Source organism: Palaemon carinicauda, chromosome 4 (genome assembly GCF_036898095.1).
Source record: "Palaemon carinicauda isolate YSFRI2023 chromosome 4, ASM3689809v2, whole genome shotgun sequence".
Taxonomy (NCBI): domain Eukaryota; kingdom Metazoa; phylum Arthropoda; class Malacostraca; order Decapoda; family Palaemonidae; genus Palaemon; species Palaemon carinicauda.
In genome coordinates, this window is record NC_090728.1 from 106,861,503 (window position 1) to 106,874,581 (window position 13,079).

Below are 13,079 nucleotides of genomic sequence, written 5' to 3' on the forward strand. Positions count from 1 at the left end.
CAACTTTCGGCCATGATTACAACCTCAAAGCCTCAGACCACTTTTCCAGATGGTCCCTCAACAACTGGTGACTCAGTCGCCAATCTTTAACCCCAACGTGAGGGGATTGACTTCCTTTCACCTTAAGTCAGAAAGGAAATAGCTCTTAGAGAAGTTCACCCGGAGATAATTCCTCCCGAGGCCGAGTAGGACGTGGTCATGAAGAAAAATCCACAGGACCCCACACCCAAGAGGGATTTCAGGCAGGAGGCAGACCGTATCACTGTCGGGATCGCGGGACCTTCGATCACTAGGCCCACAGCCTATTGACGAATGGACTCGGGTGGAAATGGAACAGAATTCCACACTGTTTCCCAAAATTCTTCTAACACTCCACCACCTCGTGAGAAGAATATACCTCAAAACTCTTGAACAAGAAGGTGAGAAGGAAAGTGAAGTCCATCAAAATCCAGGGAAGGCTGTTTTGTGTTCCCAAGAAAGACTCAGACAAACTCAGAGTCATTCTAGACTTGTCTCCACTCAACAAGTTCATCGAGAACAACAAGTTCCGGATGCTTACTTGGCAACACAAAAGGACCCTTCTACCAAAAAGGAGCAAACACAGCCTCAATAGACCCAACAGAGGCTCTTCTATTGAGCTGCCCTTTCTCCTTCTACCTAGGATTCATGCTACAGAAGAAGTGATTCTTCTGAGCAATGTCCTTCAGACTGAATATAGCCCCAAAGGATGTTCACGAAGCCGGCAGACATAATCATCTAGCAGCTAAACTCCGAAGTAGTTCAATTACTAGCATATCTAGATGATTAACCAGTATGGGCAGCATCCAAGACTACTTATCTGCAGGCAGCCAACAAGATGATCCAGTCTCTAGAACACCTGGGCTTCAACATCAATCGCAATAAGTTTCGCCTTCCTCCAGCTCAGAAGTTCCAATTGCTAGGAATCCAATGGGACTTAAAGTCACACCATTTCTCCATTCTATTCAAGAAGAGAGAGAGATAAAAGGATCTGTCAAGAGACTAATCTGTCACAAGATGATTTCAGAGTGCCAACAGGAAAAGGTATCGCATTCTCTCCAGTTTGCGGCAGTGACAGACCCAGTGCTAAAGGCACGTCTGAAAGATGCATCAAGAGTCTGGAGAAGATACACATCAAAAGCTCGAAGAGATCAACCAAGGCTGGCCTCAAACCTATTGCGCACGCTGTTAAGGCCGTGGTCAACAGCCAAGAGCCTAGCACGAACAATTCCCTTGCAACCACCACAACCATCAATGGAGGTACACTCCTCCTCGAAAGGATAGGGTGGCCATTCTCAGGGGAGAAAAGTGCAAAAGAATTGGTCGTACCAGTTCAAAACCTTTCATATCAACGTTTAGGAAGCTCTGACAGTTTACCTGACGTTGAAGAGACTATCCCCTCGCAGAACAATCCACATCAGATGGGCCCTGAACAACAAAGGAATAGTAAAATGTCTAAATATACAAGGTTTGAGACCATCTCACATAAGACATGTGATATTAGCCACCTTCCACCTGACAAGGAAGAAGGTATGGCACCTATCAGCAGTTCACCTACAAAGGTTCCGCAATGTGACGGCGGATGCTCTATACAGGTGAAAGCCCATAGAGACAGAATGGTCCCTAGACGCAGACCCATTCTCCTTCACCTCTAAAAAGTCCCGGAACTGCAGACTGACCTCTTCATAATGAGCGACAACAAGAAACTACTTCGTTATGTAGCCCCTTAGATGGACCCTCAAGCAAAGGCGATGGACATCACGTCCCTCAAACGGAACAAGTGGAACCACATTTACCTGTTTCCACCAATCATCCTCCTGCTAAGAGTCCTCGACAAGCTAAGATCCTTCAGAAGGACTGCAGCAGTAGCAGCCCCCAAGTGGCCCAAAAGCAACTGGTTTTTCTAGTTCTAGAACTGAAACTGAAGTTATTCTGTCTGCCGGACCCAGTATTATCTCATCTGGTCCAGAAGTCGACTGTTTGCGCTTCATCCTTGAGAACCAACAACCTACATCTCATGATTTTCTCACCCTAGCGGCTAACAAAAGGTTTAGAATCTCCAAGGATAAAGTTGACTTCAACGAGGAGTATAAGTCAAGTTCGACTAGGAGACAATAGGAATCATCATGGAAGAAATGGGTGTCCTTTGTGAAATCAAAGGAACCGACAGAAATATCGATAGATTTCTGTCTAGCTTTCTTCATATTTCTTTATCAATGAGACAAGTTATTGGTTCTTCAACGTACGTTACTGTTTTATTTGTCGTCTCCTTTTTATCTAAAACTGATTTTAAGGTATTAGATGACTTATAGAATTTTCCTTTGATATACACGCCGTGCTTGGCAGGGGTTAAGATAATATTTTGATTACCCATAGACGGGTATCCTATAATTACAGCTGGATACATATCAATGTTTTGTACAACAACAAATGTATCGGCAAACGTGCGCTTACTGACCTTGTACTGAACATGAGTTACGCCTATTACATTTAATTCATTATTTCCTATACCGGAGAGCCTTACTCCGGACTTCTCTATAGGGAAGTTCGAAAACAACAAATGATGTGTCCTCAAATCCATGATATTACGTGGACTACCATAGACAAAAAATAATGTAAAGGATCGGTGTTCTAAATTTACAGCATATAATGTTGGTCGTAACTTATTTTGGCTTATTATTGTGTAAATTTGTTGCAAATCTACGGGAGCATGCACTGATTTATTTGATTCGGTTGTGTGTTTCATAGGAAAATCTATTGCCTCACAATGATCTGATAAAACATTAAATGGATTATTTAACACTACTGATGTTGATTTGAATGACCCAACATCACTCTCTTCCCCACTGGAGTTAATTATGTGGTATTTGCTTTGCTCTGCACATTCTGAAAATTAGTCTGACCTTGCGAGTTCTGGCTAGACGGCCCAGGATCAGAGTTATTTGAAGAACTGTTTGTTTGTTTTTTATTCTGAACTGTATTGACGCTTGGCTGTTTCTTCTTATTGAACTGAGGATTTTTCTTTTTATTTCCATATGGAACTGACTGTGGAATTGACTGTGGAATTGACTGTGTATTTCTAGGATTCTGTTGTGTCTTACGCGAGTAGCACTGACTATATGAATGAGTTGAACTATTATGTAACGAGCAGAATCTCGTTTTGCAGTCTACAATCAAGTGACCTTGACGTTTGCAATTATAACACGTCATTCCTGCAACTTGACTATTATTAACTACGTTTACATGTGTTTCCTTATCTGTTTATATACGTCCAATTCTGTACTTGCTGGTGTTAACTTTTTATCAAAACACCGCACTAAAGCTTCAGGCAACATAAGTGTCATGCAAGTTAAATACATTAATCATAAGAAATCTTTCACGGAGATGTTATCTCTAGTAACCCAAGTGGAATTACCTAAAATATCTTGATACTCTTTTAGCCTATCGGCAATGAGAGCTGCTCTCTCTATAACATTAAGCCGAGTCACAATGGCTTGATTAAGTGTATTTCTTAATGTTAAAACTACATCTAAGGCTTCCTCACCGCCATAGATCGCACGTAGCCTAACTTTGAAATCGTCCCATGTAACTGCCTCTTGAAATGAAACTCCCCTCAAGTACGCACTCGCATCCCCTTTAGAAAAGTCTATAAAACTTTTAGCTTCTTGTAATTGTACAAATGGGTCTATAATTTGTTTAGCATTTAAATGGGCGTCGACGGAAGAAATCCACGACTCAACATTCTGAGGTAAGAACCCATTAACTCGACATTGAAAAGGAAGGATAGCTGATCGCGCATTTACTAACGTAACAATGGGAGCGGGGATGGGGTTACTCGGGCCGGGGGTGGGGTTACTTGGACTCACAGGAGGTGTCATGTTTACTTTAACTTGTTTTTTATCTCTTCGATTCCTTGGAATCCTATCAAAATCTCTATATGAATACAGACGTCCACTGCGTAAACGCATAAACACTATTCAATAAAGATTATAACATAATCCCCCAATACAATGATACTAATATAAAGATATTTCCCGAGAACTTCTGAAAGAAAACGGAATTAGCACAGAGAGAAAAAAAATTCTAGACGAGAATTCAAAGTTGAATACAGTTTCCTTTAATGAAAGAAAAAATGAAGATTAGCAAACAACTCACCCCAGCAATAATGGACGATCGACTCGTGATAACTACACTTCACTGTCTAAAACTGAAATGAATAAAGAAATGTACTTAGCTTGGGTTTATATGGGCGAAGGGCAATGTCGTCATTTCCTCTCTCTCTCACAGGTTTGCGAGAGTTTAGCCGTTTGGGTGAATGTTTCCGGTCCTATTTCCCGTTGTAATGTTGAACGTAATGTTTCCTGGATATGATTCTTGAATGTTTAATAAACGTTGAATGTCAGTCCCTTGTTTTCTTAAGATGTTGATTGAAGATCCAGTTCTTCAGTTTGTATAACATTTATAGTTGATATTCAATGTGTTCATTTCTTCGGTGGACGTAGATACTTCATCAAAATTGTAGATTCATTACTGTTGATTTTCTTGTTACTGAAGTTGATTTAGGTTAAACGCTGCCACCAATTGTTGGTGTGGTACTGTTATAAACACACATTATTATTCCAATCAAATGTCTCTTCAATGTGTTATGTGCTTTAGACTTTGTAGGTTACTTCTTCTGAATAAGTCTAAGTAAGTTAACTTTAAAACAGTTTATTAACATCTCCATCACAGGAGTATAGATGGTTTGGTCGGATGACCATTCCGTATGACAGGTTAATCAGAACTGACTAAAATATCCATATTGATGATAACGTATAGTTAGTTATCTCAGCATTTAATGATATATGTAAACACAACATTAATAGCGGAAGGCACCTGTGTAAAATATCCATATTGATGATTACGTATAGTTAGTTATCTCAGCATTTAATGATATATGTAAACACAACATTAATACCGGAAGGCACCTGTATCCGGTTGAGACACAACTCTTCTCACGGTTTGTTTTGTGTTTACTCTTCATGGAAAATGTTACATTGCTAATGGTATGCTTGGTCTTGACTTTCGCATCCTGCTTATGACTGATTTGGCGTTCTCACACTCGCTCCTAACTTCTACATTGACCTCTTGGGTCATGGATTAAATCATGTAATTTTACACACATTACACATTTAGTTAAGATAAAACATGTTTGAATATTTTATTTCTTTATTTTTTCTCCAGTGATGCCATTTGTCACAGGTCTTCTTGTAAAGTTGCAAAATTGGACGTCTTCCAATCTAGTGTTACATCAAAATCAACCTGGGCTAATAGCATCTTGCTTTTCCAACTACCAACTTGAGTTGTAGCTTAGCTTTTATATATATATATATATATATATATATATATATATATATATATATATATATATATATATATATATATATATATATATATTACTAGCTAAGCTACAACTCAAGTTGGTAGTTGGAAAAGCAAGATGCTATTAGCCCAAGGGATCCAAGAGGGAAAATAGCTCAGTGAGGAAAGGAAATAAGGAAATAAATAAACGATATAAGAAGTAATAAACAATTAAAATAAAATTTTTTAAAGACAGTAACAACATTAAAACAGATATTTCATATATAAACTATAAATATGGCTATGTCAGCCTATTCAACATAAAAACATTTGCTGCAAATTTGAACTTTTGAAATTCTACTGATTTGACTACCCGATTATGAAGATCATTCCACATCTTGGTCACAGCTGGAATAAACCTTTGAGAGTACTGTGTATTAAGCCTCATGATGGAGAAGGCCTGAACATTAGAATTAATTGAATGCCTAGTATTACTGTCTGGGAAGATCTGGACATAAAGAGTGGTCAGGATTATATAAAGAAATAAGTCTTATGCAACATGCTTAAAGAACTAATTGAACGACGGTGCCAGAGATTAATATCTAGATCAGGAATAAGAAATCTAATAGACTGTAAGTTCCTTTCCAACAAATTAAGATGAGAATCAGCAGCTGAAGACCAGACAAGAGAACAATACTGAAAAAAAGGTAGAATGACAGAATTAAAACACTTCTTCAGAATAGATTGATCAACGAAAATCTTGAAAGACTTTCTCAACAAGCAAATTTTTTTGTGCAATTGAAGAAGACACAGATCTGGTGTGTTCCTCAAAAGTAAACTTGTTGTCGAGAATCACACCTAAAATTTTAAAAGAATCATACAAAGTTAAAGAAGCATTATCAATGCTGAGATCCAGATGTTGAGGAGCCAATGTCCTTGACCTATTTACAATAATTTTTTTTATTTTTGTTAGGATTCAACTTCATACCCCATAATTTGCACCATGAACTAATTTAAGCCAAATCTTCATCAAGGGATTCAACAACCCCAAATCTACATCCAGGAAATGGAATTCATGCAAAGCAAGTAGCATCATATTCATATGCAAAAAGCTTGTTTTCTAGGCAAAACCAGTTTTGTGCTATTTTTGGTTGCATAAAAAAAAGCAAAATGTAGTTGAGAAAACTAGTGATATATTAAGGAGTAAACACAGAGAAACAAACTCACACAAAATCATATATATATATATATATATGTGCGTGTGTGTGTGTATATATATATATATATATACATATATATATATATATATGTATATATAATATATATATATACACACATATATATATATATATATGTATGTATATATATGTGTGTGAATAAGCATAACTATATATACTATATATATATATATATATATAACTATATATAGTTATGCTTATTCACACACATATATATACATATATATATATACATATATATATATATATATACATATATATATATATACATATATATATATATATATATACACATATGTGTGTATATAATTAAATATATATATATATATATACCTACATATATATATATATATATGTGTGTGTGTATATATATATATATATATGTATATATATATATGTATATATATATATAGATAGATAGATAGATAGATAGATAGATAGATAGATAGATAGATAGATAGATAGATAGATAGATATATGCATATATATGAATGTGTGGAGATTTTTTAAGGGTTGAGTGGGACCTTGTTAGGTCAGGAAAGTCTCCCTACGCCAGTTCCTAAAAGATCAAAAGGGGAGGATAAGGAGCTCTATCGCTCAGGGCACAAACACCCTGTTTATAACTTTATTGGCGTAGTTTACTAACCATCACTATTAAATGCAAAAAAGGGAAATTGTACTCTGTCCAGAGGCCTAGAAACTCCAAACGTGAAATAAAAGTAATTTAATGGCCTACTGTCAGGTCTAAGGTCATCTACACTTTTTGGCTCCGTCCCAGGGACTCCAGTGAGGTGCTGGACAGGAATCTTACGTTAAGCAATTATTGAGACGATGGCAAAAAATTGGAGCAGTGGTGTAAGGTAAAGTAAAAGTTAAAGATATGGCTCTTTACCTTCGAAGCAGATAGATTCAATACTAAGTCACTCACTAACACACTTACGACTTACTTAGACTTACTCCTTTCAAAATTCAAAATATCGGGTATACTGTCCCGAGATTAAATAATCATAATGGACAATCAAATAAATGGAGGAGTAGAAATACGACGAGGTTTAATTAACCTAGTCTTGATTTATTATACAAGTTTATATTAAAGGAATGGGCATCTGAACATCAAACACAAAATGTAAAAAAAGCAATGCAATAAAAATATGGTTCATTAGACTCGTGGTCTTCTGCAATGGTTAATAATTGAAATTGGGATGGACACGTGGCCAGGTGACCCTGAGACTGCTAGTCTAGAAAGTAAAAATTATATACAAAAACTGTACACACAATCCCACCGCACACAACCCAAAATATGTAATAGCCAGTTAAACCTAAATTAAGAAAAAATCAATCCAAGCTAAAAATGAGGGAGAAACTAAGTGGCCACATATTTTTACCTGCACTCCTTACAGAAGCTAGCCCTTGTCCTCAAATGGCTGTTGACCGAATAGTTTCACAGTTGCGCCCTTGACTGGCCCACCCCTGGAATACTCACTTTTGGCAAATAGGGTTTACAAGGCTCGTGTTCTTCCCTATCTCCACTCGGAAAGTCCTGGTGTGAGTAGAGTTTTGGGACGGGAGAGCGGGGTGGGGGGGGGGGGGGGTTGTTGAGCCAGAGGTGCAGAGGTTCACTGACCAGGTCAGTCAGCTGGTCACAACATTAGCTTCCAAACGAATGGGGTGATGCTAGGGTCGTGTAGGTTCACCTCTCTTCACCTTCCAAAGCAGGTGAGCATCATGGTGCATGAGTAATCCAGTGGAGGTGGATTACAGGGCAATATATTGTTGTAAGGAGTGCATAGGAGGCAGGTGTGGAGAATTATTTTTTTAATTAATTAAATGTTTGAGTGGGAACTTAGTCTAGGAAAGTCTCCCTACGTCAGTTACTCAAAGATCAACAGGAGAGGATAATGAGCACTTACACTCGGGGCACAAACACCCTGCTAATAACTTTAGTGATGCAGTTCACTAACCCTCACTCTTAAATACACCACTAAGTCGCCACTTTTGGTACCTGCACTCCTTGGAATACTGTCCTTTGCCCTTAAATGGCTGTTGACCGGATCGTTGCACAGTTGCACTCTTGACTGGCTCACCCCTAAAATTTTCACTTTGGCAGATATGGTTAAACAGGCTCTTCTTCTTCTCTATCTCTCCGACCGGCAGGACTCCTGGGAGAGGTGAGTCGAGGTTTGGGAAGGGGGGCCAGTGAGCCAGAGGTGCAGATTCACTCACTTGTCAGTCGGCCAAGTAGGTCAGACAGCCACAACTGCTTCCGGACGAATGGGTTTAGGTTAGTGTCGTGAGGGCTCACCTGGCTTCACCTTTCCAAAACAGGTGAGTCATGATGCGCCGGGTAATCCAGTGGAGGTGCCATATCGGGACTTTAGGTCAGGGCAATATGTTGTTGCAAGGAGTGCATAGGAGGCAGGATTTTGTACAAAATACTGTAGAGAAATCTTGCTGCTCTAAGGGAGTTTATATATACAATAATCCTTCCTATTCTGGCTTGCTAAAAATTAATAGTTTAAGGATCAATTAGCAATGGGCTGGTGCGATGGGCATACATCTTAAAATTAACAAACCTTAATTGGTATTGGGAAATAAAGCTGCTTTCAATTCAGCAGTATTTGATTACTGTATATTCAAAATCAGTTTAATATTTATCTCGACCCATGTAGTTTAAGGAAAGAACCACCTTACGCATGCTAAGGCTTTTGTTGTGTGTATCTACGATGTGACGTCACGAACATGGAGCACGCTATTGTGAACAGGTTTCGTTAATCTAAAATAGTTTTCCCAATGTTTTGGTAAAGAAAATTTAATATAGGAGAGAACGTTTAAGGGGTAGCTACAGTACTATTAGGAGAGATAGCACCAATAATAATACCGATTCCCTAATATCGCAAGAGGGTCTGCCCCTCTCTTTTATTCTTCTCCTGTACTTCTCTTTCTCCCTATTTCCTTAATCTTTCCCATCCCGAGTACCTGCCTTTGAGCTATAAACTGGATTGTATCCAGGGGTACTCTTCCTTTCCCCATTTTCCCCACTTCCCTATCCTTATTATTATTATTATCATTATTATTATTATTATTATTATTATTATTATTATTATTATTATTAGGAGAGAACCAAAAATATAAAAGGAAGAAGAGTGAAGAAAAATTCTTCACAGCAGGATTTTTCACAAAATACTTTAGAGAACTTTTGTTGCTCTAAGGGTATATATATATACAATAATCCTACCTATTCTGGCTTGCTAATGATCAGTTAGCAATGGGCCGGTGCGATGGGCATACATCTTAAAATTAACAAATCTTAATTGGTAGGCTACTGAGAAATAAAAGCTGCATTCATGTCACCAGTATTAAAATTATATTCAAAACCAGTTTAATATTTAATCTCGACACATAGTTTGAGGAAAGAACAATCATCCGGCAGCGTAAGGGCCCGGTCAGACCAAACGCGGCTAGCGGCGAGGTTAGCGGCTAGAGGTTATGGCAGCAAATTGAAACCTTAGGTATGTTATGTATGTGGCCAGATAGGAGGCGCGAGGCTTCCCGCACCTCCTATCTGGCCACCTACATAAGATACCTAAGGTTTCAATTTGCCGCCATATCCTCTTGCCACTAACCTCGCCGCTAGCCGCGCTTGGTCTGGCCGAGCCTCAAGGCTTTTACTCAGCGTATCTACGATGTGACGTCACGAACATGGCGTACTTTATTGTCAACAGGTTTAGTTATTTTAAAATAGTTCTCCCGATGTTTCGGTAAAGAAAACTTAATGTAGGAGAGGACGTTTAAGGGGCAACTACAGTATTAAGAGAGCCTAAAATACGAAAGAAGAAAAGTGAAGAAAAATTTTTCACAGTATGTATGTATATTTATTTGTGCATACATATAGACACACACACACACACACACACACACACATATATATACATATATATATATATATATATATATATATATATATATATATATATATATATATATATATATATATATATATATATATATATATATATACTGTGAAGAATTTTCTTCACTCTTCTTCTTCCTTTTGTTTTTAGGTTCACTCCTAATAATACTGTAGCTACCCCTTAAACGTTTTCTCCAACATTAAGTTTTCTTTGCCGAAACATTGGGAGAACTATTTCAAATCAACTAAACTTGTTGACAATAGCGTATGCCTGGCTCGTGACGTCACAGCGTAGATACGTACAGCAAAGGCCTTATCCTGGCGTATGTTGGTTCTTTCCTCAAACTTCGTATGCCGAGATTAAATATTAAACTGGGTTTGAATTTAATTCTCTTACTGCTGATTTGAATGCAGCTTTTACTTCTCAATATCAATTAAGGTTTGCTTATTCTAAGAAGTATGCTGATTGCACCAGCCCATTGGTAATTGATCATTAAATTTAATTTTTAGCAAGGGTTATTGTATACATAAACTCCTTTAGAGCAGAAAGTTTTCTCTAAGTATTTTATAGAAAATCCTGCCTCCTATGCACTCCTTGCAAATATATATTGCCCTGTCATAAAGTCCCGATATGGCACCTCAGCTGGGTTACCTTGCGCATCATGACCCTCATCTATCTTGAAAGGTGAAGCCAGGTGAGCCCTCTCAACCTTAACTTCGCCCCCATTCGTTTGGAAGCCGTAGTGACCGACTGACCTGGTGTGGAGAATTTTTTTTATGTTCTGAGCGGGAACTTAGTCCGGGAAAGTCTCCTTATGACAGTTAGATAAAGTTCAACAGGGGAGGATAATGAGCACTTACTCTCGGGGCACAAACGCCCTGCTAATACTTTACTGTCACAATTCACTAACCATCACTCTTAAATACAAAAGGGGGAAATTTACTGTCCAGAGGCCGGAGAACTCCACACGCAGAATATATAAGTAATTTAGGGCCTACTCTAGCTTTGTCAGGTCTATAGTCATCTCATTCTCAGGCTCTGTTCCGACTCCGTCCCAGCTACCCCAATGAGATGCTGGACAGGTATTTTACGTTAATGTAATTAGACAAAATCCAAAATGGGAGCAGTGATGTAAAGTAGTTTAAAAGTTTAAAGATAAGGATCTTTACCCTCGAAGCAGATATATTAAATACAAAGTTCCTCGCTGTTACCACCTATAGACTTACTCTTTAAATATTGGGTATTTTGTCCCGTGATCAACTATTCAATTCACACATTAAAATAAATGAGGGAGTAAAAATACGAAAGCGGTTTAATTAACCTAATATTGATTTATTCACAAATTTACATTAAAAGAAAACGGACATCTTAACAAAGACAAAATGGAGTCATAAAAATGCAATTCAAAATGATGAAAATTAGTTAGTTAGACACGTGGTCTACAATAATGAATAATCAAAATGGGGTAGGACACGTGACCCATGTGACCCAGAGACTGTGCTAGTCTCCAAGCAAGAAATAATAACTGAAAAATATTTACACAATCCCACCGCACACAGTCCGAATGTTGTAATTAGCCAGGTTCCCTATCAAGTTAAAATTAGTCTAAGCTAAAAAATGGGGGATAACTAAATGGCCATTGATGTAGTACCTGCACTCCTTTGAAGATTAGTCCTATGCCCGTGATGGCTGTTGACCTAGTTGCACTTTACACTCTTTTCTGGCCCACCCCAAGAATCCTTTTTTGTGGTAATATGGTTCCCAGGTTCCACTCCTTCACTGTCTCCAGCCGGCAGCCACAGGACTCTTTGGTGAGTCACGTTTTGGGAGAGGGGGTGAGCCAAAGGTGCACAGGTTCACTGACCAGGCAGGTCAGTTGGCCAGGGCGGCTTCTCGTCGAAAGGGTCCGACACTAAGGTCGAGGAGATCACCTGGCTTCGCCTTTCCAGACAGGTGAGGAGCTTGATGCATATAGTACTTCATTGGGGGTGCCATATCGGGACTTCAGGACAGGGCAATGTATTGTTGCAAGGAGTGGAGAGGAGGCAGGATTTTGTACTAAATACTTTAGAGAAATCTTGCTGCTCTAAAGGAGTTTATGTATACAACAATCCTACCTATTCTAGCTTGCTGAAAATTAATAGTTTAAATGATTAATTAGCAATGGACTGGTGCGATGGGCATACATCTTAAAATTAACAAACCTTAATTGGTATTGAGAAATATAAGATGCATTAATTCAGCAATATTGAAATTTATATAAAAAATCTAGTTTAGGAATTTAATCTCAACCCATGTAGTTAAGGAAAGAACCAACATACGCTGGGGGTTACACTAAGGCCCTCTGTTGTGCGTATCTACGCTGTGACGTCACGAGCATGGCGTGCGCCACTGTCAACACGTTTATTTGATTTAGTTTAGAATAGTCCTCCCGAAGTTTCGTTAAAGAAAATTGAATGTAGGAGAGGACGTTTAAGGGGTAGCTATAGTATTAGTAGAAGAGAGCTAAAAATACGATTGAAAGAAGAAGAGGGAAGAAAATTCTTCACACCCTGGGGATAAAGGGAAGAAA